At 40.7% G+C, this 23,382-nt stretch overlaps 1 protein-coding gene and 1 non-coding gene across 4 annotated transcripts in view; both read right to left on the bottom strand.

Annotated features, from left to right (window-relative positions):
• Window positions 1–23,382, bottom strand: part of BICDL1 (BICD family like cargo adaptor 1) — a 104,041-nt gene that overhangs the window by 41,306 nt on the left and 39,353 nt on the right. The window lies entirely within an intron of this gene.
• On the bottom strand, window positions 3,299–3,400 carry LOC112205174 (small nucleolar RNA U13). Its single transcript, XR_002939021.1, has one exon. It is a non-coding gene; the product is annotated as a small nucleolar RNA U13 (small nucleolar RNA).

Here is a 23,382-nt window from a genome sequence, read left to right as displayed (position 1 = left end):
GACAAAATTCCAATAGGTATGTAGATTAGTTAATAGTAGTGTCTCAATATTAATTTTCTGGTTTTGATAACTGCACTATGATTACAAAAGATGTTAACATTAGGGGGAGCTAGATGAAGGGTATTTGAGAATCCATATTGCTTTTGTATTTTCTTTTTTAAGCCTAACTTTTTAAAATCCTAGACTAGTTGTGCCCCCAAGACACTTAACAGAAGAAAACGCAAATCCTCTTTGGAGGATGGTACCTTCAATCCAAAGATCAAATAATCTCCATAAATAGTTTTCTAATAAAAACAATATTATAGTAAAAAAAATTAAAAACAAACATGTATCCATGGAAACAAGGACTCATTAGGAAGTACTGGTAGAAACAGATTCATAAAAACTTCACATCCTGATATTATCAGATATAGATTATAAGACAATGCTGCTATGTTTAGAGAAATAAAAGATTAAAAATATCTCCAGGGGGCTGGGCTCAGTGGCTCACGCCTGTAATCCTAGCACTTTGGGAGGCTGAGGCAGGCAGATCACGAAGTCAGGATTTTGAGACCAGCCTGGCCAACATGGTGAAATCCCGTCTCTAGTAAAAATACAAGAATTAGCCAGGTGCGGTTGTGTGTGCCTGTAATCCCAACTACTTGGGAGGCTGAGGCAGGAGAATTGCTTGAACCCGGGTGGTGGAGGTTGCAGTGAGCCGAGATCACGCCATTGCACTCCAGCTCTAGGCACTCCAGTTCTGGGCTACAGAGCAAGACTCTGTCTCGGGGGAAAAGAAAAAAAATCTCCAGGGAAGAGGAAAATGTAAAGTACAACCTTCTCAGATTTGGAAAAGATCCAAGATATCTAGAAATACAAAATAATAACTTAAAATTAAAAACCCAGGCCAGGCGCAGTGGCTCACGTCTATAATCCCAGCACTTTGGGAGGCCAAGGTGGGAAGATCACTTGAGGCCAGGAGTTCAAGACTAGTCGAGGCAACATTGAAGAATTCTGTCTCTAATAAAATTAGCTGTGCGTAGCACACAACTGTTAATCCCAGCTACTTGGGAGGCTGAGGCATGAGAATTGCTTGAACCTGGGAGGCAGAGGTTGCAGTGAGCCAAGATCGTGCCACTGCATTCCAGCCTGGGCAACAGAGTAAGACTCTGTCTCAAGCAAAAACAAAAAATGTCACAAAACCCAATGGGTAGTATCAAAATTAAAGACTTCTAAGCATTAGAAGACATCATTAAGAAAATAGATCTAGGCCAGGCGTGGTGGCTTACGCCTGTAATCCCAGCACTTTGGGAGGCTGAGGCAGGTGGATCACGAGGTCAGGAGATCGAGACCATCCTGGCTAACACGGTGAAACCCTGTCTCTACTAAAAACACAAAAAAATTAGCTGGGCGTGGTGGCGGGCACCTGTAGTCCCAACTACTTGGGAGGCTGAGGCAGGAGAATGGCGTGAACCCAGGAGGTGTAGCTTGCAGTGAGCCGAGATCACGCCACTGCACTCCAGCCTGGGCGACAGAGTGAGACTCCATCTCAAAAAAAAAAAAAAAAAAAAAAAAAAAAAAAAAAAAAAAAAAAAGAATAGATCTATAAAGCTCAGACTGGGAGAAAATGTTTATAACACATATATCTGACTTGTATTCAGAATATATAAAAACCTCTAACTCAATAAAAAGACGCGTAATTTTTTAAATGAGCAAAACATTTGAACAGATACTTCAAAGACAAAAATAAATGAATGGCCAATAGGCACATGAAGAAGTGCTCCACATCATTAGTGACCAGGGAAATGTAAATTAAAACCACAATGAGATACCACTACATACTCATAAGAAGGCTACAATTAAAAGGAACAACAACACAAAATACTGGGAATGTCAACAACTGGAATTCCCACACACTGTTGGTGGGAGTGTAAAATGGCATAACCTACTTTGGAGGAATAAAAAGCTTTCCAGTTTCTTCTTAACCTAATGGACAGAGTTTAAGAACACATGTGACAACTGAAGAGAAAATTACCAAATTGGAAGACTAGTCAGAAGGAATTATCTACACTACAATACAGAGATAAAGATGGAAAATAGAAGCACTACGTTAGTATAGTCCCCATAAGTTTAAACTGCAGTTCCAGAAAGGACAGAGTGAATGGGACCGAGGCAATACTTGATGAGATAATGGCTGATAATCTCCTAACAATGAAAGACACCAATTCACAAACTCAAGATGCCCAATGAAAACAAAGCAGAAGAAATAAAACGAAATCCACACCTAGATGTATCATAAAGAAACTGCAGAGCGCCAGACTAAGATAATCTGAAAAAGAAGATAAAAGACAACCTTTCCAGAGAAAACACTTGGTTCCCCTAACAACCACGAATACGGCCCATGTTAGCAGATCTCTTTAAAATAAAAAGACACATATAAAAATGTAATATGAAAAGACATTTTCTTGCTGAAATCTTTTAGTACTTCCCTATTACAAACAGGCACAAAAAGCCTTCCAAGGCCAGTCACCTGCCAACCTTCTATCTCCTGTAACTCTGTCCCCTTTATCCTTGTTCTTTCCCTAGGCATGCGTCTTCCCTATTTTTCACAGGACTAACTCTGTCTTTCTAGGCTTAGCTATATCATCATCTCTTCCCAGAAGCTTTCTGTGCTCCTTGGCATTCCAGAGGGACCCTCCTTTGCGTTCTCAGAGCACCCCAGGCACAAACTCTAGCAGAGGACATATTACATTTTATGAGTTATCTTCTTATGAGTCCTTCACCTCATTTGAAGCTTTTTAAGGACAGTGACAGTGTCTAATTCATTTTTGCATTCCCAGTAGCTAGTCCAGTACCTGGCCAAGAAATGCCTGAACTGAACTGAATGAAGGATCTTTCAAGGCTGAAACAAACTGTCCTTGAGAAATAAAAGTTTAAAGGTACAGTAGGTAACTACAGAATGAAAATAAGAAAAAAATCTCCAAGAAACTAGAGTAGACACACAGACCCCAAATTAAAAAAAAATGTCAACAAAAGTTTAATAAGCCTTTCTGTGTGGCTAGATTTATCCTAGGTACTAGGGATGAAACAGAGAAGGCAGATCTGGTACCATCTTAGATTTCAAGGATGTCAGAGCTGGACCTTACCAAAATAAAAGAAAATCAGTTATGTGAACTCCTTCATTAAACAGATGAGGAAACTGAGGCCCAGAGGAGATGCCTTGGTCACAGAGTGAGTAAGGGATAGGTAACCAAATGAGATAGGGAAAAAATGGAAAAGCAAATCACAGGAAACAAGAACCTGTAATTTTTTTTCCCCACATCAGACAGGCAATGTGCTGACACTATAATAAGGTTTGAGGAAGACACACCTCAAACAAGTGTGAAAGCCCAATCATCATGTTTATGAACTACAAAAAGATCAAGGACCTGTAATTTTAACAGCAATGCACTTGACAGTGAAAGGCTAAAGGAGAAGAAACTAAAACAAAACTTAAGCTTAGCAGAATCCAGATGTTTGCAAATATGGAGGTTGTATTATCTTAACAATCAGGAGAAATAAAGCCTAAGAGTTCAAGGCTACGGCAAGCTATGATCGTGCCTGCAAATAGCTACTGTACTCCAGCCTGAGCGACACAGTGAGACCTCTCCCTCTTAAAAAAAAAAAAAAAGGTAAATTCATAAGACATCAACATCTAGGGAGAAAGGTGAAAGAAAAAAAACTGTGTTGGTAACATCAAACAAAGATCAGGAATTTCAGTAATAATGAGGCTGGGGAGAGTGATATAATAATCATAACAAATTTCAGAAAGTGTAAGCTTAGAAAGATTGAGGGAGGAAAGGAGTCATTTGCTTGTTTATTTTATTTTATTTTTAAAAGACCTTCCATTTTGGAAATATACAAAGTTTCATGTCCTTATGAGAGATATAAACTATAAGACACAATCTTCATTCTTAAGAAGCTGAAGATGAGATGAACCCTTATGAAGCAGCCAATATAAAGCACAGAATAAATATTTGTATAAACCGGCAGGTGACTTGAGAAGTACACAAATAAGGCAAAAATACAGTAATTATCTTAAGGAAAGAATAAACAAAGTACATAGCTGTATGACCTTCAAAAATTATCTAACCACTCTCTACCTCAGTTTCCTCATCTGAAAGATGGTGATTAAAAAAAAACTACCTTTCAAGTTATACTAGCATTAAAATGCAATAATATATATGAAATGTTTAGCACAGGTTAAATATGTAATACACTATAGCTATAATTATTTATGATAAAGTGAAAATTCCAAATAGAATATTGGCTTTAGCTCAAAGGAAAACATGCAGTTTGAGAGTTGAAACTTCAGAGATAATCTGGTTCAAAACCCTAATTTTGCAGGTGATGAAATTGAGGCATGGGTCAACAAAGTTAGGCCCGTAAAGATACAATTTGCATGAAGGTTCCTGCCCAGGATCACAGAACTTGTTAGCTTCTGACTCCCATTTCAGTTTCTTTCCATTTCATTACCCCTTTTTAAGTCAAAAACAAACAGTCAGATATTGGATGATTTCCAGGGATGACAAAAACTCATGCCCTGGAATGAGGAAGGTCTGATGCCCCTAACAATTGTGAGGGAATGCCTGATAAAGTCAATGCTTTCCTGGTCATACTGTTTATAGAAGGCATGTAAAAAAGCCACTATGTGCCATTTAGAAGGTATACATCCACTAGATAGGGGCATGTTTAATTTTGTTTCATTTGAACTAAGGTCTAAATTAGAGCACAATAAAAGTTTTGTTATTATCCTTTCGGTCACTATCAGAAACGTAATCCCTCAGCATCAAAGACCAGCAACTCCAGCAGCACCAGCTTTAATTGAAAAAGAAAAAAGGACAAATGTTAATACTGCTTTTGTTTCTGGAAGAGGACTATTATTCAATGTCAGATCCCTACTGCTGGTTAATAACATTTCAGAAGTCAGAACAGATCTTTTAATTTTATTTTTAAATGTTCTATGAGGACTCATAATAAAACAGGCCCCAGATACTCCCAATACACCACACTGTACTTGCAATTGGAGATTTTGATTCAGTCTTTTTTTCTTAACCAAAATGACATTATCCCCTATGTTAACTTGATGGCCTGGCACTTTGCACTAATTCCAACATGGATGGAACACTACTATGCTTTGAACTGGGGATACAGAGATAAATAAGACATAGTTCTTGTGGAAAACTCAAGGTCTAAAAATAACATAGTCTCTTCTCTATCAGTTACTGTACTGTGTGACCACAGGCAAACTGCTTAATTCTCTGTGTCTCAGGTTCTTCCCTTACATTTAGGAGAAAGTAGTACCTACCTCATAAGGTTGTATGACTGAAATAAATATATGTAAAGTGTTTGGAACAGTGTCTGGTACACAGTAGGCAGTACGTGTGTTAGCTGTTGCTGTTACTATATTCACCTTCATCATTATTATAAGCCAGCTCTAATAACCTGAAAGATCAACTCTGACTTTAGAGCTGATGTTTAAGTCACTGGCACAGAAAAGTCTAACAGATTAAATGTAAGTAAGAGCAGACCTTAAAGAGCCTGAAGACAGAGCTTAAGAAAATCTGGCACAGGGACTGATGGAGGATGGAGAGAAGGACACCCCTAACAGAGGCAGAGTTGTAGGGAATTTAGGCACTTGCTTTCATCCATGAATGGTAGTTAGTAATAACAGAGAGGACTTGAAAGGTCTTGCAGCTAAAGGGGGAGAGTGGATATGAAAATGCAGCCAAGCTAAAATAATTACCACCCAGCTAAACTGAGGCACTGCATAGTTCCTAAGAACATGTCCACCTTGGAACAAGCTTCTGTTTCTTCAAGGGCAGAAATACTATGACTATCTTGGGCTTCCTGGAATGTGAAATGTTTATACTTTCTTTTTATTATTATTATTATTATACTTTAAGTTTTAGGGTACATGTGCACAATGTGCAGGTTAGTTACATATGCATACATGTGCCATGCTGGTGTGCTGCACCCACTAACTCGTCATCTAGCATTAGGTATATCTCCCAATGCTATCCCTCCCCCCTCCCCCCACCCCACAACAGTCCCCAGAGTGTGATGTTCCCCTTCCTATGCCCATGTGTTCTCATTGTTCAATTCCCACCTATGAGTGAGAATATGCGGTGTCTGGTTTTTTGTTCTTGCGATAGTTTACTGAGAATGATGATTTCCAATTTCATCCATGTCCCTACAAAGGACATGAACTCATCATTTTTTATGGCTGCATAGTATTCCACGGTGTATATGTGCCACATTTTCTTAATCCAGTCTATCATTGTTGGACATTTGGGTTGGTTCCAAATCTTCGCTATTGTGAATAATGCCACAATAAACATACGTGTGCATGTGTCTTTAAAGCAGCATGATTTATAGTCCTTTGGGTATATACCCAGTAATGGGATGGCTGGGTCAAATGGTATTTCTAGTTCTAGATCCCTGAGGAATCGCCACACTGACTTCCACAATGGTTGAACTAGTTTACAGTCCCACCAACAGTGTAAAAGTGTTCCTATTTCTCCACATCCTCTCCAGCACTTGTTGTTTCCTGACTTTTTAATGATCGCCATTCTAACTGGTGTGAGATGGTATGTCATTGTGGTTTTGATTTGCATTTCTCTGATGGCCAGTGATGGTGAGCATTTTTTCATGTGTTTTTTGGCTGCATAAATGTCTTCTTTTGAGAAGTGTCTGTTTATGTCCTTTGCCCACTTTTTGATGGGGTTGTTTGTTTTTTTCTTGTAAATTTGTTTGAGTTCATTGTAGATTCTGGATATTAGCCCTTTGTCAGATGAGTAGGTTGCGAAAATTTTCTCCCGTTTTGTAGGTTGCCTGTTTCAATGCCATCCCCATCAAGCTACCAATGACTTTCTTCACAGAATTGGAAAAAACTACTTTAAAGTTCATATGGAACCAAAAAAGAGCCCGCATCGCCAAGTCAATCCTACGCAAAAAGAACGAAGCCGGAGGCATCACACTACCTGACTTCAAACTATACTACAAGGCTACAGTAACCAAAACAGCATGGTACTGGTACCAAAACAGAGATATAGATCAATGGAACAGAACAGAGCCCTCAGAAATAACGCCGCATATCTACAACTATCTGATCTTTGACAAACCTGAGAAAAACAAGCAATGGGGAAAGGATTCCCTATTTAATAAATGGTGCTGGGAAAACTGGCTAGCCATATGTAGAAAGCTGAAATGTTTATACTTTCAAAAGGAGATTGCATGAAAATGCTTGGAAAAGAAATTGAGAACCTTTTCGTAATAAACAGGAAGGCTAGGGGAAGACGGGCAGTTGGAATGACATTCTACTCAGCAAACTTTAACTTAGAACAGGGATGGAAATGGGCTGGGGTGTACCCTAAGGAGCCCTTCACTGGAGACAAGTGGTGACACAGGGACACATTCAGGATTCTCTCAGGAAAGAGCAGTCATGCCTAATCCTAATAAAGAAAGAAAATTTTAGTGTTTTTCATACTTCCCCACCTCACCCCGCCACCACCTGTTTTGGTCATATGGCTCACCAGGAGACTCCTTAGACCTAAAAAGAAGGTTACAAAATTAAAATGTTCTTGTTTGGAATTGGAGAAGGTAGGGAAAAACTGCTTTCCAAACTGGTGGTCACTTTCTTCCCACCACCATAAAAACAAGACTATTACTCACAGTATGGCTTTTTCTTCCCTGAACATGCCTCTTTGACTTTGTTCATGATATACCCTCTTTTGGAATGTCTTTCCTCAAATTTTCACCTGATAAATTCTTAACCTTAACAGCCCAGTTCAGACATAACTTCCATATTGCCATTATAAGATCCCCGGTTAAAATGACTACATTATTTGCAGTGCTGCAATACTCTTATTAGAGAACTTATCACACACTCTGTTTACATATCTGTTTTCTCTTAGACTGGAAAAGACTTAAGGGCAGAAATTATATCTCCTATTTATCTTTGCTTCCCTAATAAAGTACATGGCACATGGCAGGTATTCAAATGCGTACTGTATGAGATAAAATCTGAACACCTTAAGTGAGGGCTTCTTGCAAAAGTCAAGCTATGACTGTAGAAAATAGAAGTGGGATTAACTTTAAGCCCACAAGTGCCCCTTTAGCAAGGTTCCACCAGGATCACCAGAGAATTAATGAGATAATTCCCTTTGATTTACATAGCCCATCCACAGGAAAGGGCACTATTTCCTCCTATAGGTCATCTCCATGGCTCAAGTAGATTTACTTAGCCTTTGATGTAAATTACGCATGACTGATCCCTGGATTTGCTGCTCGGTGTTTCTACCTATACCCTCACCCTGCTTTTGCATGTGCAATCTTTTAATACTCAGAACCCATGACTATTTTCCCTGTTCCCTTTATAAACCTCACTCAAGTCTTTTCTTTTATAAAGTCATTCTCATTTGATAACAGATGGATTTGAAATCCTTTTCTTTTTTGGAGCTTGTCATTAAATAGGCACGCCCCAAAATATGTGTACTTGGGAATAGGCTGTAAATTCAGACTTCCTTCACCCTGGAAGAGAAGCTCTTCTGTTAGTCTGGGTTGAATTCAACAAACTAAATCCAAGGAAAAGGAAGATGAATATTATTTAGCATTTTCTAGGTCGGAGCACTGCTCTAGGTAACATACCCAGGCTACTTCATTTTATCTTAACAATGCTACAGGATGAGCATTGTTAACCCCATTTCATCGATAAAGAAACTGAAGCTAGCCAAGATTAGGTCACATAATTGAGGTCACTTAGCTAGTAAATGGTGGAGCTAGGATTCAAATGCAGGTCTGATCCCAAAGCCAATGAGAGTGCTACTACACCACCACACCCAAGGGAAAACACACCCCTTGTGTCCACCTCTGGTTAGGTTTAGCAGAAAAATAGACACCAGGCTGGCACTTCTTCCTGAATGCTTTGATATCTAGTTTGTAATTTATCTCCAGCTCTCAGCCCTGACCTCTCCTCTGACTTAGGTTCTTCATCTTTTTTTTTTTTTTTTTGAGGTGGAGTCTCGCTCTGTCGCCCAGGCTGGAGCGCAGTGGCACAATCTCGGCTCACTGCAACCTTCGGCTCCCGGGTTCAAATGATTCTCCTGCCTCAGTCTCCTGAGTAGCTGGGATTACAGGCACCCGCCACCAAACGCAGCTAATTTTTGTATTTTTAGTAGAGACAGGGTTTCATCATGTTGGCCAGGCTGGTCTCAAACTCCTGACCTCAGGTGACCCGCCTGCCTTGGCCTCCCAAAGTCCTGGGATTACAGACGTGAGCCACCACGCCCGGCCTGACTTAGGTTCTTATATCTAACTGCCTACTTACCACATCCACTTGGAACACTAATGTGCGTCACACTCAACATGTCCAAACCTGAACTCCTGATTTGAGGGCCTCCACCCAAACATGCTCCTCCTTGACTCCTCCCTTCTCAGGAGATGGCAACTTCATTCTTAGGAGTTTTGGGCCCCAAACAGGAATCATCTTTGATTTTCCCCTCACACTCCACATCCAACCCATCCACACATCCTGTGGACTCTACTGCTGAAATATACCTCAGAGGACTATTATGAGTATGAGATGAGCTGATATTTATAAAGCCATTGGAACACTGCCTGGCATATAATAGGTGCTATATGAGATTTATTGAGTAAAATTAATATCCAGGATGCTATCACTTCTTCCCGCCTCCACTCTCCCATCCTAGTCCCAGCCAGCATCACCAACCACCAAGACTACTGACTGTGGTGCCACCTACTTGGTCTCCCTGCTCCTACCCTTGCCCTCCTACAGCCTACTCTCTGCAGCACAGCAATTCTCAGAAACCCAAGTCAGACTATGTCACTGCTCAAAACCCTCTAGAAGCTTTCTTACTCAGAATAAAACATAATAAAGTCCTTACCATGACTTCTAAGATTCTACAGGATTCCTCCCTGCATCCCAATCTTATCTCAGATCTCCTCTTTTCTCCGCTGCATTCTCTTTGTTCCACTCATACTGGCCTACTTGCTGCCCTCAGACCTGCTGAGCAGACTCTTATTTCAAAATCTGTGCATGAGATTCCCCTCTGCCTGGAACATGCTTTCCTCAGACATTCACGAGGCCTGTTCCTGCACTCCACTTGGGTCTCTTCTCAAATGTCATCTTATCAGAGAGGCCTCCTTTGCTCACCCTAACCCTACCTGTGCCGCCCTCCATTCCTTTCCTCTGTTTAATTTTTCTCCGTAGCGCTTATTACACCCGACAGATAGTTCTTTGTTAATCGAGCTATTGCCCCCGCCCCCTGCCCTTGATGTAAGTTTCAAAAGATCTGGGCCTTTGTTTGCTGCCACAACCCCAGTACTCGGAAGTGGGCCAGGCACATAGCAGACAAATTTGAATGCAGGGAAAACATGTCTATATTAACTCATTTTTGGCTTAAGGTTGTCTGTAACAGGGAACAAAACGGTCTGTAAAACCCCCATATTACATAATGAGTTCAGGTTTCAGAGGTAAAATTTAAATATTAAGAATTTTATCTTTCAATCTTCCCTTTAGAGTAAAACTGATAGAAGAGGAATCATGTTGATTTTTGGCCCTTGCCCCTAACTATTATCAATAGTCACAAATTCTACATAATTAGATATAAAATCTTTCTCCTCCCTCTCAGTTTTACCTTATTTGTTATATCCACTTTATATAAACTATTCAACAAGAATTCAAACATAATGCTATTTCCTTACAGAAAAAAATCATGGCGAGATTTTTTCTTAAAAGTATTTCCTGCTGGCTGGGAGCAGTGGCTCATACCTGTAATCTCAGCACTTTGGGAGGGTGAGACAGGTGGATGACTTGAGGTCAGGAGTTTGAGACCATCCTGGCCAACATGGCGAAACCCCTCCTCTACTAAAAATACAAAAATTAGCCACGTGTGATGCACATGCCTGTAATCCAAGCTACTCGTGAGGCTGAGGCACAAGAATTGCTTGAAACTGGCAGACAGAGGTTGCAGTGAGCCGGGATCATGCCATTGCACTCCAGTCTGAGCGACAGAGTGAGACTGTCTACAAAAAAAAAAAAAAAAAAAAAAAAAAAAAAAGTATTTCCTATTAAATGTTCCAACATGGAAATATAGGGCCAGGTGTGATGGTTCACACCTGTAATCCCAGCACTTTGGGAGACTGCGGCTGACAGATGGCTTGAGCTCAGGAGTTCAAGACCAACCTGGGCAACATGGTAAAACTGTCTCTACAAGAAATACAAAAAAATTAGCCGGGTGTGGTAGTGTATGCCTATAGTCTCAGCTACTCGGGAGGCTGAGGTAGGAGGATGGCTTGAGCCTGGGAGGTGAAGGTTGCAGTGAGCCAAGATGGTGCAGCCTGGGCGATAGAGCCAAACCTTGTCTCAAACAAACAAACAAAAAAACGAAAAGAAAAGAAAAGAAAGAAAAGAAAAAGAAGGCTGGGCTCGGTGGCTCATGCTTGTTAATCTCAGCACTTTGGGAGGCCAAGATGGGCAGATCACCTCAGGTCAGGAGTTCAAGACCAGCCTGACCAACAGCGATTCTCTACTAAAAATACAAAAATTAGCCGGGCGTGGTGGTGCCTGTGATCCTAGCAACTCGATAGGCTGAGGCAGGAGAATGGCTTGAACCCAGGAGGTGGAGGCTGCAGTGAGCAGAAATTGCACCACTGCACTCCAGTGTGGGTGACAGAATGAGATTCTATCTCAGAAGAAAAAAAAAAAGAAAAGAAAAGAAAAAGAAATATGGAATAACAGAGTTTAGATTTTGGATACAGCAGCTAGGTAGTCTGGTAACATCCCAGTGGGACATTCTACCAGTAAAATTGGGTATTTGTTGATGAAAGTGCTTCTTACATTTTGCCTTACTATAAAGTTCTGGATTGGCTGATGGTTGCCATGGAAACAGTAGTAATGCTAATATGGATTAGCCCCATAGGGTTTTACCACACTGGTTACAGAATTATTTTCTGTAAAGTCACTGAAAAGGTAATACGGAACATGGGGCTAAAAAACTGGTGACACTCCCTGAAAGTGGGGGAGGGTGGAAGAGCCCAAACTCCTCCTCCAGGCCAGAATCTGTCCATTCCTTATCGTTGTAATACCTACAGTTTGATAATCTAAGTTCTAGAGCCTCTTTAAATCCTACATCCTCCATGAAGCCTTTTCTTTTTTTTTTTTTTTTTTTGAGATGGAGTCTCACTCTGTCACCCAGGCTGGAGTGCAGTGGCGCAATCTTGGCTCACTGCAACTTCTGCCTCCCGGGTTCAAGCAATTCCCCTGCCTCAGCCTCCTGAGTAGCTGGGATTACCGGCATGCACCACCACGCCCAGCTAATTTTTGTATTTTTAGTAGAGATGGGGTTTCACCATGTTGGTCAGGCTGGACTCGAACTCCTGACCTCATAATCCGCCCACCTTGGCCTCCCAAAGTGCTGGGATTACAGGCGTGAACCACCACGCTCGGCCCATGAAGCCTTTTCTAATAAACTCCAGCTCTCAGTTCTTGTTTTCTTTTCTTTTGTTTTTGGAGACAGAGTCTCACTCTGTCGCCCAGGCTGAAGTGCAGTGGCGCTATCTTGGCTCACTGCAACCTCCGCCTCCCAGGTTCAAGCGATTCTCCTGCCTTAGCCTCACAAGTAGCTGGGACTATAGACACCCGCCACCATGCCTGGCTAATTTTTGTATTTTTAGTAGAGATGGGGTTTCACCATGTTGGCCAGGCTGGTCTCAAACTCCTGACCTCAGGTGATCCGCTTGCCTCTGCCTCCCAAAGTGCTGGGTTTACAGTCTGAGTCACCGTGCCCGGCCTTGTTTTTGTCTTCTAATTCATATTTTTAAAAGTAGCCTTCATGTATTTTAAGAATCTAATGACAGTCTCTTGCATGGTTCTCTAGATGCAAGTGGAATTAACAACTGTACTGAGTACCCACCCTGAACCAGGCACCCGTGCCAACTGGTGTCACATGAACTATTTCATTAAATCCTCAAAATAATCCCTGTTAGACAGGTATTATTAACCTACTCTTTAGATGAGGAAACTGAACTTCAAAGAGGTTGTGACTTTCCCAGTACAGTAAGTTATCTCCCTAAAATAGGCCTTATTACTAGCATTAAACTATAGACTCCTCAAAGGAAAGGGTCATTCAACTTCTGCAACCTCTCCAGCATTCGCAAAAGTCTTGGCTCACAACAGTCAATCAATCAAAACATGATTTAAAGAAAAAAATCAACATAATGATTTAAAGAAAACCAACAATGAAAAAAAATTCACTACATTTAATGTGAGCAGGTGGGATGGGACTTTTTAAAAAAGAAATCAAATGTATTAAGAGACTTCTAACAATGTCCACATACTATTTTGAAAAAAAAAAATACAAACACTTACATAAAGCTCTAACTATGAACACATTGATGTTTGGTCATAATCAACTGTAGGATGTGTTATAAGTCATTTCTTATTACTGATAAAGTAATAAAATAAATCCTTTACTTCAAAAAATATCACTAAGAGCAAATTCAAAATGCTCACTATGTTTTCTCAGGCGGAAGGGAAAAGGTGTAGTTACGGCTAGCCCTTTGCGCAAACTGAAGGTAACAGAAGCATTTGAGCGTGTGTCTTGATGGAAAACGGGTTAGGAACCACTCACTGCTTTAGGAATAAGTATTGGGACAGGGATCACCTATTTTTGGACTCCATTCCCAACTGCTGCTGGCTCACTGGATGGACATGAGCAATGCATGAAGAATCTGGCCTCTGTCTACCCAGGGCTTCAAAAGCATGGGACAAACTACCCACTTCCAGGTCACCCTTCAGGGGCAATTAGACACTGCTTAATGTTCTGAGCAGGCATCTGTTTTCTTGTTTCTCTAGGATAGTGAGGGAGCAAGAGTAGTTTGCTCCCTGCCAAGTGAATTGGCTTGTGGAAATGAAACCAGTAGACTCTGAAGTTGATTAACTCAGTTGCCTACTTCTGAGAAGGATGGAAGGTCAAAGGACGGTCTGTTAAAACAAACTCATATTATAAAAAAGTAGGAAGTATTATGTAGACCAGGCTACAAAGAATGTCTTTATGATTTTAAACAAATATAGTTGCTTCTAAGTGAACATCACCATCTCAGGAAGAGTTAGGAGATTAAAAGCATATCTCATTTGCTCAGCTATTAAATACATAATAAAAATCAATTTCCTACTTCTCCAAGGTGTTGGAAATTGATTAATGTCTGTGGAAGCTTTCAGGTATAAAGTTCTCTCTCATTGCTGAGCACTATTCTATTTAAACTCCTCTCTGCTTCCTTACTGTCAGTCAACTTCTTATGTCTATCTGGGATGCCAGGATGGAGAATATTAATGAACTGCACGCAGTCTTACAAGCCTGAAAATTCTCGGGAGCAGGGAAGCTTAAAAAGACAGAAATGAATATGTGAAACCTCCAGACCAAGGCTTATTTAAATGCCAGAAAAATTATTTCAAGCAAAAAAGAACCAGTTCCAAATAACGTGTCTCCTCAGATCTCTAGGTGAGAGAGAAGGTGCTTTAGAAATCAAAATGAACATTTATTAATAAAACTAACATACCAGAGAAGAGCACAAATACAACAAAGGCAATAATTCCAAATAATGCTGTACCCATTTCATTCAACATACGATTACTGAGCACCTACCACAGGCAAGACAACATGTTAGGCACTGAGTAACTTGTAGTACTGCATTCAAGCAGGACATGAAACCCAAGTGAAACAAATTAGGTGTCACACTTGCTAATGTAAAAGCAACAACACAGAAACACATATATTAAAACACTCAACTGACAGAACTTAAGTTCTGGAAAGTGAATCCTCAAAGCATACTGATTTAATTCCTTCATCATAGATTTGATTTTGGTAAACTTTCATATATGTCCGTGCAATAAGATTCACCAATAGTTGTCTGTTTGTTTTGTTTTTTGAGACAAAGTCTCACTCTGTCACCCAGGCTGGAGCACAGTGGCATGATCTTGGCTCACTGCAACCTCCGCCTTCCGGGTTCAAGTGATTCTTCTGTCTCAGCCTCCCGAGTAGCTGGGACTACAGGCGCATGCCACCACGCCCGGCTAATTTTTGTATTTTTAGTAGAGATGGGGTTTCACTGTGTTGGCCAGGCTGGTCTTGAACTCCTGACCTCAGGTGATCCTCCCACCTCAGCCTTCCAGAGTGCTGGGATTACAGGCATGAGCCACTGTGCCTGACCTAAGATTCACCAATAGTTCTAAGCTTTCCAGCCAATCAGCCATAATCACTACCTAAACCCAAAAGAACAGGCTTTAGACCAGATGAAAGAAATACAATTCCAGATAAAATTTAGAGAAGTCTAAACAAGTCTAACGCTCCCAATACAAGGAAATGGCTTATTGATTCTATAGCTTGTTTCCACAGACTGAACAAAGTATAGCTGGTTTACACTGCAGCAGAAAGAATTAAACTAGAATAAAGGCTATCCCATGGATAACTGAGTAAATTCATAAAAGTCTTGAAATCACCTTCCATGGTTACACCTTCTGATCCATTAATTTTACTGCTAGGAATCTATCCTTAGAAAATAATTGGAGAAGCTGTCAAAGATATACATACCCAGCAATTCCCTAGGTGTATATCCCATAGTAATGTGTGCTTATGTGCACCAGACTGTATGTCCAAGACTGTTTATAGCAGCATTATTTGTTAATAGCTAAAACCTATAAACCATCACCAGTGAAAAAGATCTGTGAATATTCATACAATGAAATATAACATACCAAAGCAAAATAATTTACTAAGCTACATGCATAAACATAAATTGTAAAAACTAAATGTTAAGTGAAAGAAGACAGAAAATAATTCACAATGTATGATTCCATTTATATAAAATTCCAGAAAGGCAAAACAAAATGGTATTATTTATGAACATATACTTAGCAGGTAAAACTCATTATAAAGCAAAGGAAAGGAATGATTATTATAAAAGTCAGGTTAGTGGTTCCTCTTGGGGGAAGAAGAGGTTGTGCTTATGGAGGGAAATAAGAGTTGTGCTGGCAACACTATTTCTTAACCTGTGTGGTGTTTACATAGGTTTTCCTTTTATTATAACATTTCATTAATATGTATGTTTATGTTTTATACTCTGTATAGAGCATGGTTTTTTGAAAAAAAATTCTTTAAAAAAGATTTTGACGCAAGGGCATTTCTCAGAGCTCCATTTACAGTAAGTAGTTTAGCAGGGGTTTAAGAGCAGGGTTTTAGAGTCAGCTGCCTTTGATGTGAATCCCAGTTCAGCCACTTGTTCACTATATGTGGTGACCTCAGGTGATAAATTTAGCATCTCTGAGCTTCATTTTTTTCATTTCAAAGAAATAAGATAAGGCTACGTATCACATAGGGTTAACATGGGATCAAATGAGAGAAAGTGGTATCTTACATAATGCTTGGTACACAATAAGCAGTCAATACTTTTTCTCTATTTATTTATTTATTGAGATGGAGTCTCACTCTGTTACCTAGGCTGGAATGTGGTGGCATGATCTTGGCTCACTGCCACCTCCACCTCCCGGGTTCCAGCAATTCTCCTGCCTCAGCCTCCCGAGTAGCTGGAATTACAGGCGTGCACCACCACACCCGGCTAATTTTTGTATTTTTAGTAGAGATGGGGTTTTGCCATGTTGGCCAGGCTGGCCTTGAACTCCTGACTTCAAGTGATCCACCCACCTTGGCCTCCCAAAGTGCTGGGATTAGAGGTCTGAGCCACCATGCCCAGCCTCTCCTTTTATTCTTACTCTGGAGCAACAATTACAGAAACAACCTAACTCTAAGTATCTTCTTTGTGCATAACACAATTATACTAAGAGCTATGGGGGAAAAACACACAGCAAGTGGAGCTAAGACAGACAATCATAAAAAATAAAAATGTAAAGGTTACATAAAACAGAGACTGGAAGTGGCAGGCCTGCACTGCTGCTGGCCTTGAGGAGGCAATCAGCTGTGTTGTGAACTGCCTATGGACAGGGTCAACGTCTAGGAGCCACAGGCCTCAGTCCTGTCCTATAGCAACAAGAAATGGGATTTGGCCAACACCCTGAATGAGCTTAGAAGAGGACACGGAGCTCCAGATGAGAACCTGGCCTGGCCAACACCTTGAATGCAGAATTGTGAGACTCTGAGTAGAGAACCCAGTTAAGCCATGCTAACTCCTGATCCTTGGCAATGGTGAGATAATAGTTAGCTGACCCCTGCATCCCTCGAAAGAAACTGGCATGTGAAGCCAAATCCCAATAAGGGAATTTCTGGGATGATCTTACATCCCAAACCGGGTCATAAAGTCACATGTCCTGCCCTCTCCAGGGATTAACTGCCCAAGACCAGATGCCTCTGTTCAAGCTCAGTGCCCCACTCCAAGGAAGGAGACCCACTTGCTAGACAGCCGCTCTAAAACCCCTCTGTGTTAATTTTAGTATCATAATTTTAGTTATAAAAGTAGTCCAGTCACGCCTTCTTGAGTTACATTCAAGTAACCTTGATTGTATTTTGCATGTTCCTAAATCTGTACTCATTAAAAGACAATTCTTACTTTGTTATTTCTACAGATGGCAGATCTCATCCATATTTGCAGCCTTCCTAATTTCATTCGTAGGGATAAAGTATCATTTCTATTAGTCTATAACTAATACTAGTTTATTTCCCAAAATGAGAACAGCAAGTTTATGAACCAAAAACCATGTAGTGAAGTTACTTGTGAAAACTTTCATCAAAATGCTCGAGTACAAAAGATGAGAAAGTATGCCTGTATCTGGCTGTGTTGAAATAAGTTATCTTTCAAAAGCCAATGCCTGAACACTCCATAGATTACTTTTCTTGTCAATATGGAGAAAAAACTGAATAAGGGGGATCTCACATCACCACCACAGTCCAGGGGTCTCAGCACTGGTGACAGAGGGATGCCAGCTATGTGTCATCTGATGTAATACATCAGAAGTGCACATCTTCTAGCCAAAAATGTTTGACCTAAATCTGTCAAGCTTATATATATATACTCTCTCCAGTTAATACAAAATATCAGGGAATAGAAGAAGGAGCTAAACGTCATTATGAGGAAACAACCAGGTAAATTTAAAAGCAAGAACTCTCGGCCGGCCGCAGTGGCTCATGCCTGTAATCCCAGCACTTTGGGAGGCCGAGGCAGGCGGATCACAAGGTCAGGAGCAGGAGATGGAGACCATCCTGGCTAACACGGTGAAACCCCGTCTCTACTAAAAATACAAAAAACAAAATTAGCCGGGCATGGAGGCGGGCGCCTGTAGCCCCAGCTACTTGGGAGGCTGAGGTGGGAGAATGGCGTGAACCCAGGAGGCGGAGTTTGCAGTGAGCCGAGATCATGCCAGTGCACTCCAGCCTGGACGACAGAGTGAGACTCCATCTCCCCCACAAAAAAAAAAAAAAAAAAAAAAAAGCAAGAACTCTCCACAGGAAAACTGGCCCAGTTTCTTCAACATGTCATTGGCATAAAAAAGGAAAAGGATTATAATAAAATAAATAACACTTAAAAGACCAGGCATAATGCACCAGACGTAGAACAGTTCTGGTTTGGGTCTTGATATGTGAACCAGCTGTAAAGGACATCTTTTGAGGTCCACTGGGGAAATTTAAATTTGACTTGGAATTACAATAATGAAAAATTACTGAAGCGGAAAGGTGGAGATCACTGATCTAAAAAGCAGGTTACAAAGTAATACATGCAGCATATTATATGATTTTGGCTTAAAAAAATTATAGGCCAGGCATGGTGGCTCACGCCTGTAATCCCAGCACTTTGGGAGGCTGAGGCCAGCAAATCACGAGGTCAGGAGATAGAGATCATCCTGGCTAACATGGTGAAACCCTATCTCTACTAAAAATACAAAAAATTAGCCAGCATGGTGGTGCCCGCCTATAGTCCCAGCTACTTGGGAGGCTGAGGCAGGAGAATCACTTGAACCCAGGAGGCGGAGGTTGCAGTGAGCCAAGATCGTGCCACTGACTCCAGCCTGGGTGACAGAGCAAGACTCCATCTCAAAAAAAAAAAAAAAAAAAAAAAAAATTATAGATGTATTTAGGTAAACCTAGAAGAAGGTCCCTAAAGATTTGTACTAAGCTGTTTTCAGTAGCAATCTCTGGAAGGTGGAAATATGATGTTTTAAAATTATTTGGCTTGCCTCTATTTTTAATTTTTCTTCAGTGCACATGTAATGCTTTTGTAATAAAAGGTTAAAAATAAGTTAAATAAAATTTCCCAAGGCAGTACCATATAAATGATAGTGACTTCAGAAAGTGAAAGTAATCACTGTGGGCTACAATGGTGAGGAAAGCCTTCATGGAATTAATTTATCATCTGGTCTTAGAAAATGGGACAGGTAGAAACTGTCAATTCTTTAACCCACCAGTCAGCTTAAAAGTGACAGGGCTGTGACAACTTGGCTAGGCCATAAGATACTCAGGCCAAAAAATAAAAAATTTTTAAAGATCTCCCTTTAAATCCTAGCTAGCTGCTCCTTGTTTCTGTCATTCTTCAGGACCCCAAAGCTACCCAATTCATCACCACCAGGAAGAGGAGCACCAACTTATTCTGGACTCATTTTCTCAAAAAGATTCTTCCTGACTTCTGAGAATGGAATGTTCTAACACAGGTAGATGTGAGGTCCTGTATACACATAATGGGGTGAAGGGAAGATACAGTGGGAAGTATTTTCTTTATGAAATAGGGTCTCACTCTATTGCCCAGGCTGGAGTGCAGTAGTGTGATCATAGCTCACTGCAGCCTCAAACTCCTGGGCTCAAGAAATCCTCCCACACCTAAGCCTCCCAAGTAGCTGGGACTACAGGTTCACACCACCATGCCCGGCTAATTTTTTTTTATTTGTAGAGACAGGGTCTCATTATATTGCCCAAGCTGGTCTCAAACTCCTGGGCTCAAGCGATCCTCCTGCCTCGACCTTCTGAAGGCTGGGATTACAGGTGTGAGCCAATGGACCCAGCCAGGAATTTTCTTTTGAGACTGTCAAGACAGCAGACATAAAATGGCCTTTTCGAATTACACAGGGATCTACCACTTTCATGAATGTGCAGACTCTAGTCTTGATTTTGTTTTTTGATCTGATTAAGCCATTTATGCTTTCAACACACATTTGATAAGTACCCATCAAGTGCTTGGTGCACAAAGAGCTACACACACAAAAAGGAAACTGAAGTATGTAGGAATAAAGTATACTGATATCTTCAACTTACTCTGAAATAGATAAAAAAATAAAATGAAGTGATTGATGAATACAGATGGATAGATGTGTGATAAAAAATAATAAAGTAGCCTGTAATCCCAGCACTTTGGGAGGCTGAGGTGGGCGGATCACGAGGTCAGGAGATGGAGACCATCCTGGCTAACATGGTGAAACCCCATCTCTACTAAAAATACAAAAAAATTAGCCAGGCGTGGTGGTGGGCACATGTCATCCCAGCTACTGAGGAGGCTGAGGCAGGAGAATGGCGTGAACCCAGGAGGCGGAGCTTGCAGTGAGCTGAGATTGCGCCACTGCACTCCAGCCTGGGCGACAGAGCAAGACTCTGTCTCAAAAAAAAAAAAAGGAACATGTTAATTATAAAATACAGGTGATAGGTATATAGTGCTCACTGAATGATTCTTTCAACTTATGGAAAAGTTGCTTTTCCATATGCTTGAAAAATTTTTTAATAAAGTGTTGGGGAAAAATACGTATACCTTGGTGCCTTGCCTGTAGTTGGTGGTCAGTTCTTAATAATTCTTGGCTGAATTTATGAAAACCAAAACAGGTTAAACACAGTAGGTTCTAAACTCATATCTAGAAACATGTTCTATAAGAGAAATTTGAAATTTGGTCAAGTCCAAGGTTTTTGATCCTCTGAGGCCAAAACCCATGCCTTGAGGCAAACTGGTTATTTGTCATACCCAGGCTGTGCTCTTCACTCAGTTACTGTTGAAAGTAGCAAAGACAAAAAATAGCCCAGGGGTAGAAAAGCAACTTGAAGTATTGTAAGGAAGAAAAATAAAGTGAATATGAGATGTATATATTTCTATAAAAGAAACACTCATTAGCATATAATTCTAGGCAACTATTTTAGTGATGTGGGTCATCCTGCACTTGCAACCTGAAGCCCAGGGTTCCAGACAACATCAGTCTTGCTACCTATCAATAATGTTATGTGACCTTGGGCAAGTCATTTAGTTTGAGGTTCCTCTTTTGTAAAACAGGAGACAATATAAGCCTTTCTACCTCCTGGGGTTTTGATCACGGAAATGCACATTTTTTTGTAAATCTTAAAGCACAATACAAGTGTGAGGTATCTTCATCAACCTACTAGCTCCAAGTGACGCAAGCCTGTCTCACTTTCCAAAATACACCCATCTCTTCAGGAAAATAGCACAGATAGTCATTATTAGGCTCTTTCTTGGGTTTAATGAAGGGTTGACCTTTCCTCTAAATCATGGGGCTACATTAATAATCTACATCTCGCCTCATTTCCAGATCAATCCACTTGTTATATAGCTATTATTTCCAGAGTATGTTCTGCCCCAACAGTTGTTTACTAAATATAGTTACTAATACAGTATTGTTTACTTGAAATTTGCTTAGAGACAATTTTAAGTGTCCTCATCACTCACTCACACAAAGGGTAACCAAGTGTGGTGACAGATGTGTTAATTAGGTTGTGGTAATCATTTTGCAATGTATACATCTATCAACTCATCATGTTGTACACTGAACATATACAATTTTTGCCAGTTATCCTTCAATAAAACTGGAAGAAAAAATACTATTTTAAAAGAAGGTTGATGGGTATTAGCAACAAAAAACAAAATTCTGGGCCGGGCATGGTGGCTCACTCCTATAATCTCAGCACTTTGGGAGGCCAAGGCGAGCAGATCACCTGAGGTCAGGAGTTTGAGGCCTGCCTGGCCAATGTGGCGAAACCCCATCTGTACTAAAAATACAAAGATTACAGCTGACGGGTGCCTGTACTCCCAGCTACCTGGGAGGCTGAGGCAGGATAATTACTTGAACCGGCGGGTGGAGGCTGCAGTGAGATCGCGACACTGCACTCCAGCCTGGGCAACAAAGCAAGACTCTGTCTCAAAAATAATAATAATAATAATTCTGGGGTCAAAAAAATTTGGGAAACACTGGATTAAACAGATTTCTTTACTGCTAAGACTTACAAAAGCTTTTAGTGTACTAACATATACTGCAAATCTTTAAGAGATCGATTTATTTGACCATAAGACATTTTTAATTCTGAGATACACTGCTTGACATTGATGCTATTAAAGAAAGCTGCTGTAAATACTTTTGAAAATTCTAAATAGATCTACATTTCAATTCGGGGTCCACGAATGGCAACCAAGTTAAAAATAAAAAAGAACACTAAGTTATAATAATCAAGAAGTCATAGACTGTGTTCTATAGAATGAAGCTGAAGGGTCTTTGTCCTATTGAGGGGGAAAAAATGGTGCTAACCTTTAGGTAAAATTATAGCCCTACAATTCAGGGCACAGAGCAGAATACCGCCCTGGGGTTGCATAGTACATTCTGTTCATACCTGTGGAGATCTCAACACGTCTTCCCTTGTATGACTTAGAACAGGGTACACTTTGGGCCTCTAACCACACGCATTAGAAGCCATGGGTCTAAAGGCCCTGCACCCTCAGCTCAGGGCCTGCTTTTGCTCAGCAGGCAATGTTAAGAGGATCCTCACTGACTTCTTGGATCACCACCACCTCAATGATCATTGTTACCTGCCTGCTTTTTCCTAAGTTAGTTGCCCTCCAATTTGACTCTTTGCTTACCTGTAACTTAAGGGATCTGTAGATTCTGCCTAAATAGCTAGGTTTCTGGCCAGTCTTAACTCTTTGTGGCCTCCTTCATAAAATAATACATTTTCTTGGTTTTTTCTTTTTTGTTTAGAGACAGGGTTTCACTATGTTGTCCAGGCTAGACTTGAACTCCTGGGCTCAATCAAGCCAGAAGCTCCTCTAGCCTAAGCCTTCCAAGTAGCTGGGACTACAAGTGTACAACAACACACTCAGCTATTTTCTCGCTAATTTTCAATATCTTTTTATCTTATTATTATTATTTTTGAGTCTGAGTCTTACTCTGTTGCCCAGGCTGGAGTGTGCAGTGGGCGATCTCATCTCACTGCAACCTCCACCTTCTGAGTCCAAGTGATTCTCCTGCCTCAGCCTCCAGAGTGGCTAGGATTACAGGCGCCTGCCACCACGCCCGGCTAATGTTTTGTACTTTTAGTAGATACAAGGTTTCAGCATGTTGGCCAGGCTGGTCTCACACTCCTG

This window comes from Pan troglodytes, chromosome 10, assembly GCF_028858775.2.
Source record: "Pan troglodytes isolate AG18354 chromosome 10, NHGRI_mPanTro3-v2.0_pri, whole genome shotgun sequence".
Classification (NCBI taxonomy): domain Eukaryota; kingdom Metazoa; phylum Chordata; class Mammalia; order Primates; family Hominidae; genus Pan; species Pan troglodytes.
Note: the sequence above shows the minus strand (reverse complement) of the source record. Positions and strands in the feature narration are given on the sequence as shown.